Genomic DNA, 7416 nt, shown 5'->3' on the forward strand with positions numbered 1-7416 from the left:
GGTAGAGAGGGAAAGGGAAAGACAAGAGAGGGGAAGATAGGGGAGGAAGGGAGAGAAGGGGAGAAAAGGGGAGAGGAGGGGAGAGGAGGGGAGGAGAGACACAGATAGACTCTGATGTGAAGTCAGGAAAACAGAATCAAAGAATAAGTGGAGTAGCCAACCTTTCTGTCAACAGGCCTTCATGCAGACTTGCAATACTCTGCTAAGTCCTGACCTTATCTTCCTGAAGTAGAAAAACCCTCTGGTGTGGACAGTCAGTTATGATGATATCACCTGACATCTGTACAAATGGGAGACTTTGCTCTGATCATCAACCTGTGCACATTTAGAAGAGGCAATGAAGAATACAATGGCCCAAGCTAAATCCCTGAAGGAAAACTATCAGGCCTAGAAGAACTAAGGTTCTAGCAAGGAAGGAATGTTATTTGGATCTGAATAACCAGCATTTATTGGATATATGTCCCCACGAAAGTAGTGCCATACTTTCTCGTGCAAACTGCCTGAGTAAGCATCATCTCTGTGAGCTTAAGTGCAAGAGGGTGGGGGAAGGATTAGTCTAAGTACCTAGAGAGTGAATTGAAATCTCTTCTCTCCTTTGAGGTTTACAGGCAGCAGAGGGACTTTAGGGGCACAGAGACAAATTACTGGCATAAAGCAGACTTGGCCCCAAGAGCCAGAGGTCTAGACAAAGGAGCAAGTTAGAACTCCTCTCTTTGTTACATAAATCCAGACATTCCAACAACCAATGACATTACTGTAATAACAATTTCTTTAACTAACGATGTAAGTCAGTCAGTTGTGAATCTGAAGAGAGAAAATCTGGTAAATACCACTCAAAAAAATGCACCTGTAAATTTACTAATTCAATTCTGTCCCATGTGTTTTTGCTCTGGTGCAGATACATCAGAGCAAGGTTTCAAGGCCTTGTCAGTCAGTCAATAAGCATTTACTAAGCACCCACTGTGTGCATTGTGAAATGGCTGAACCCCATTGGGAAGCTGTCAAACACACACTGGTACACCTACAGGTAGAGAATACTTCTTCCATGATTTCTGCCTAATGCCTTGAATAAACTAGCCAGTTGTGCCAATGGCTATTTTCAAGCCAACTAAAGTTCCATGCCTGATAAGATCTATCAGACATAATATATAAATATAATATAATATATATTAATATAATATGTATTACATTTTAATTGCCTTTTTTAAAAAATCAGAAAAATCCAAAAATATGTTAGATTATGCTATCTGTAGAAAACAAAAAAAAGTTTTGTTTATTTTTTTTAAAAAATAAGGGTTTTCTCTTTAGTGAGCTACAGCAGCAAAGAAAGAGACTGAATGGACGCAGCTCAGCTTTGCCCACTGTGGGGGGATCCCCTCAGAGTGGATTCTATGTGACTGCTTGTAGCCCCAGTGAGTAGAAGCCAAATGACTACAAGTCTAAGAGTGAGGAGTCCTGGGTTTTAGTCCAAGCCAATCATTTCTGTCACCTTAAATAAGCTGCTTGATTTCTTTGAACATTCTGTACTTTAGTCATCACCTCTCAAATCAAGAAACAGAATATTTGTAATGAGATCAACCTCACCACTTGTTTTAAGGATCAAATGACATGTTGTTTTGGAAAAAAAAACATTTAAAGTGCTTAACTAAACTTAACATTCTGCTTACCATCATCACCATCACTGCTGACATTTATAGAGTACAAAGTACTTTATTATACATTCTCATTTGAGGTTCAAAACAACCCTGCAAGGCAGTACTATGAGAATTATTATCTCCATTCAACAGATGAGGAAACTGAGGTTCAGGGAGGCTAAGTGATTTGTCCATGGTCACAAAAATGAAATGTCTGAAGCAGGATGTGAACCCAGACCTTTTTGTCTCAAAGTCTGACACTAATTCACTCTGCCATGCTGTCTTCATCCACAACATAGCTGTAGGGTCCAAAAAGAAGAAAAAGCCTCTGAACAAATAAATAGTTGTAATAAAATTTGTACACTTTGCCAAGTAGCAAAAGTAGAGAACCATTCAGGCCAGACAATTGTATGTAAATAAGATTTTACATAATAATAACAATAATACATAGTGTTTGAGGATTTGAAAAGTACTTTACAAATCCTATCTCATCTTCCCAACAACTCTGGGATATAGGTGCTATTCTTATCTTCATTTTATAACTGAGGAAACTGAAGCTGAGGGGGTTAAGTGCCTTCAATCAATTCATCAATAATCAATGAATAAACATTTATTGAATGTCTACTATGTGTCAGGCACCATGCTTGCCCAGGGATACCCAGTTAATAAGCATCAGAAATCAGATTGAAACAAAGCCGAGGGGACAAATGACAGCCAGTGCTCAAGCTATTTTGGGCCCAGAAAAAACTGGTATGATTGATCAAACATCCTATCTTTGATTTTACCCAGTACAAATTAGTACCTCCCTCCCTGCCAAAAACAAAACAAACCTTTCAAAACTAAATTCTTGAATCAGTAAAAACACCTGCCTATTTTAATTCTGAAGTTACATTTTACATTACTTAGTCTTTTTCTCATTTTCAATTTTGTGCTACCTGTTCTTAATTTGGTTTGCCAATTAACAAAATAGTTAAACATTCTAAAAGTTTGACCATAAGATGAATGTTAAAACTCAGAATGCTTTTACTATAAAAACAACGTTAGGTTCCCAGGCTACCACAAGATTACTAAAATCAAAGTGTTGTTATACTAAATTACCAATAGTTCTAAATCTTGGAAACAAAAGAATGAAAAGAATGAAAAAGGGAAAATTTACTTAATTTCCTATGTGACAGGGTTACCTTAGCCCTTAACACTCAGATATTCCACCCGGGCATGTCCTACTTCCCACTAAAGTACTCCATACATCAAAATGATGCACTTTATTCCCCTCTGGGGGAAAAAAACAGCTAAATATTACAGACTCAGTTGTAATTTCATAAACACAAAGAAATTTTCTACTCCAAGTAAGGAGTATAATGTATGTGTATATACACACACACATATATGTATATACACACATATATACACATACACATAGATACATAGATACACATGTATGTATGTATATATAACATATAACAACAACTGTTTTGAGATTTATACTTTTAGAAAGGTACCCGGATGGGAGAGGAAGGTACTGCCAGACTAAGAGACTTTCTCAGAGTCACACAGCCAGTACGGATGTGTCAGAAACAAGATCTAAGCTCAGGTCTTGTTTACTCAGTGGACAGCCCTTTATCGATTACACTAAGACAGATCTATGAATTAATTTGTTTGACAAGAACTTTGAGGCAAGGTAGCATGATGGGGAGAGCTGGTACCAGATTAGATAGGCTTGAGGTTAAGTCTCTCCTCAGGCACATAACAGCTGGGTGACCTTGGACAAGTAACTTAATTTTTCAGTGTCTCAGGCTATTATTCTTTAAGACTGTTGTGGCAAAGAGTGTGCCAATTTGCATTGGTAGAGGGATTTTCTCACTAGGAGCTACCTAAATCCATGTCCAGAACGGATTCATACCTAAGGGTTTTTTAAATTTTTATTTTTAAAAGAAGATATTTGTCAATCTACAAGATATCAAATAGGTCAAAGAAATTCAGGTTTAGTACCAAAAAAAGTGAAAAATTCCAGCAGCTATAGGGGAACATGCTGTTTCTTGAGAAGGCTCCATGGATGCTGAGCCCTCCACGCCCTGGCCTTGCCTGGGAACCTCGACCCTAAGATCAGCTGCATTATGCTATATTTGCCTTCCAGGAACAGCTTATTCCTGACTTCTCCTTACAAGTTCTCAGTCTCTGTAAGATTCACACATTTTCACAAGAGCTGCAATGTCAACGGTCACAGATTAGAGTAAGGTATAAGACAGTGTGGGATGTGTGTGTGTACGTACGAATAAGTACATCAGGTGTTTAAAAGCCAGGGATTGTCTCTAAATACTATATTATCTAGATTGTATTATTTAAATGCTTAGCTTTTTTGATTGTTTTTCCTAAGAAACCAACATGACATTTTACAAATAGGTCAATTCACTGTGCTACCGTCTATCTGTCTTCAAAGGGAATATGACAAAACACCGTTTTTTGACAGAGAGAGAATACAGAGAGAGTTTAGACCACAAACATGACCTTTGAAAAAGGATGAATTGGAATACATAGATTATGGCTCAGGATGGGTATATCTTATTCAAAAAAAACACGATAGGTTTTTTATTTTTATTAAGAGGGATGAGATAGGGAAGGGCAGAACAGAATAGCAGATGGAAATATATTCAAGTGAGGAAATTCAGAAACCAGAAGAAGTATAGTGGACACTAAGTAGGCAAAGATCAACAGAGGCAGGAACAGATGTAATATTGTCATCTGAGTAGACAGACCACCCTGATGGAAAAAAGAAACAGATGAGGAGTTCAGAAACAGATTACAAACTTGACACAAAGGCATGACAGAGTAGTGATGGAGCACTTCTGATTGTCCAGATATCTGCTGGAGCCTTCTCTCTCTGTCTAAAGCCAAGCAGCTCATTACTTCTCAATTTGCCTTCATGATAATGTCATCCTTGAAATGAATGATTTTGTCAATGTTTTCCAGTTCCCAACAACTCTGGGGTTTGGGGACCTTGATCCATCCTCCACGACCATCACTGTTTCCAGGTCTCTTCTTCTGCTGAGTTACTCAATGACTTTATTTCTCCTCATATTATTTTCCATCCTCTGTTCCAATGCATTGATTTGGCTTTTGGTTACCTCATTAACATTTCCAAATTCTCCCTGATATTTTTGATGAGTTTTGTTATTATTTCTTCCCGTGATTTCTTGGCTGTTTTCAGTTCTTCTCATCCATTTCATAATCTAATCATTTTTATGCTTCCTTTTGTAAAGCAATATCCTTGCTGTACTCACCAAAAGGCAAAAGGGAGACAATTAATATTAAGAGCAGACAATAATAACAATAGATAGGTAACAGGAAAGTTCTCTCCTCAGAGCGGACTGTTGTTTTTATAAAGGCTGAGTGTTTCTAATCCTTTAGTCAGCCAGTGGGTTGAAGCTTCCTATGTCCTATTACCTGACCGGATCTAATGACCAAACCCCCATACTTATATCACATTAAACTAAGAAAGATCTTCCCTTTGTGGGCAGGTTAAAAGAGTAATTACTTCATACTCTAATGTCTAATTATTTAAGAAAACTTTGAAATGCCTCCCATACACTTTGGTTTTGCGATTGTCTGTTATCCACTTAAGCATCTCTCTGGATTTCTTGCCTTGTCTTGCTTACTGTTTTAGCATATATTTCCTCAGGTACTTTTCCTTTTGTTTCTCACACTCAATATTTTTAAAAATCATATTATAAATTTCTTTAGTTTGCTTGTCTTTTTGGAAAATTTTTAGTATTTAATTTAATATTTGGGAGAAAATTTACTATATTAAACTTTACTACAATATACATTATACATTAAATATAATATACAATATACATTAAAATTTACTACAATATACATTTCTATTATCACAAATGCAGCATAGTGGCTAGAGAACAGGCCTTAAGAGTCAAGTCAAGTCAATCAAGTCTCTCACCTAATACATACTGTGTGACCCTGGGCAAGTCCTTTAACCCTCAGAGCCCCAGGAAACTCTCTAAGATTAGAAGTTGCAGAGAATATATTAATCTGTTTTGGTAGAGGAAAGTTCCTCACCTTTCTACTGGCACTAACCCTCTCTCTGTTTTCTTTCTGTTCATCTCATGGCTACCAGGACAAATATATTACTCATGTTAAAGCCTCTACATTTTAGAGCAAAATGGACAATACTCTGTCCCTTCCTTTACTGTGCCCAAAGAATTCTGGAATTTGTAGTCGAGAAAACATCACACCGGGAAGTTTAAGTTTCTCTGTGAGCTTCTCAAATCGGAAGTCGGTGATTTAGCTACACTGGGAAACAGCACGCTCTTTTTCTCTTCTTGAGAAAGAGGCAACTCATCATTCAGAACATTGCTTATTCACTTTCTAATTAACTTACAAACCCCACGCAGGTGCTTTGTATACATTGTTTTCCATAAACTTATCAAGCTGGAGCTATATTTCTTCTTCATTGCCATAGCATTGCAGCCTGGGGTGGCTCCACTGACTCCTCAAACAGTAGGAAGTGTGTGGCTTCCTCCACTCATCGTTCAGGAACCTTGCTTGGGTGGTGGAGAGAGAAGAAAGAACTACTAATGTACAAATATGGCAGGCTAAGGCCATTTAGTGACAGAATAAAGCATTCCTCCATAATCTCAGAAGACTCCATCGTGATGCAATATAGTTCAATAACTGTTGTTAATGAGGAAGGCTCTGAGTCATTGAGAAAAGATTAAATTAGGTTCAGTATTCATTGCTTAAGAGACAGGGGCTGGACTTGTAATTGCATTGATATAGAGAACTCCCAGATGAGGAAAATCCCTCTTCTGATGCCAGTCAACATCTTCTCTACAACTTAAAACTTTATGAGAGCTGCCTAGGACACTGAGAGGTTAAGACTTGGGGTCACATAGCCAATATGTCAGAGACAGGTCCTGACCCCAGGTCTTCTCAACTTTCAAGGCCAGCTCTCTATGTATTATATCTTTCAACTCTTTGAAGAGAGCAATGAAATATGTAATATGTTCTAAGATTTCCATTCAAAATTATTTAAATAGTAATCTTAGAAGTTAAAAGGTACAAGCTTTAGTTAGCTAAAAATCCATTTATTGGAATACCTTACTCGCCTATGATGCCTGGTAAGTGTGACCTTATTGTATTATTATTGTTATCACTTATTATTATTAAAATCACATAAGCCAGTAGAGAGCTCATTACTATAGAGATCCCCAGTAAACTATGCAAAAAAAAAAAAAGGATCAGTAACACAAAATACAACTTTGAGATAAGCATGTATATTCAATTTGATTAGGCTACTCATTTAAAGGATCTGTATGGTCATTGGAAAGGAACTTTAACCATAAATAGTCAGAGTCAAAGATAATCTACCATCTAGTCTCTCATTTTCATTTTCCATGTAAGAAAGCTAAGGTCCACAAAGACAGAATGACTTCTCCAAGCTCATGATGGCACAAGCAGAAGGGGAAATCATATCTCCTAACTCCTACTCTAAACATTCTTCCACGAAATAGCCATTTGGTAAAAATGTAGCTTATATGATGCAAAGTCATTTTAAAGAATTAAACCTCCCTTTTTTATGCATCAAAATTAAGTTTCAAATTGACAGAACATCAAATATATTTTCCTATAAAACTAAGAGCCCTCTAAGGAATAATCTAAGAAAATGAATTAGTCATATACTTAATATCGGCATGGAAACATCATGATTTTTAACTAAAACAATTTAAGTGCTACTTCAAACACTGAAAATAATACTAAGAAAACCAAG

At 36.9% G+C, this 7416-nt stretch overlaps 1 protein-coding gene across 1 annotated transcript in view; it reads right to left on the reverse strand.

Annotated features, from left to right (window-relative positions):
• The window catches only part of TMEM241 (transmembrane protein 241), a 208670-nt gene that overhangs the window by 151260 nt on the left and 49994 nt on the right, over positions 1-7416 (reverse strand). The gene's annotated exons all lie outside the window — the stretch shown is intronic.

Source organism: Notamacropus eugenii, chromosome 4 (assembly GCF_028372415.1).
Source record: "Notamacropus eugenii isolate mMacEug1 chromosome 4, mMacEug1.pri_v2, whole genome shotgun sequence".
Taxonomy (NCBI): Eukaryota; Metazoa; Chordata; class Mammalia; order Diprotodontia; family Macropodidae; genus Notamacropus; species Notamacropus eugenii.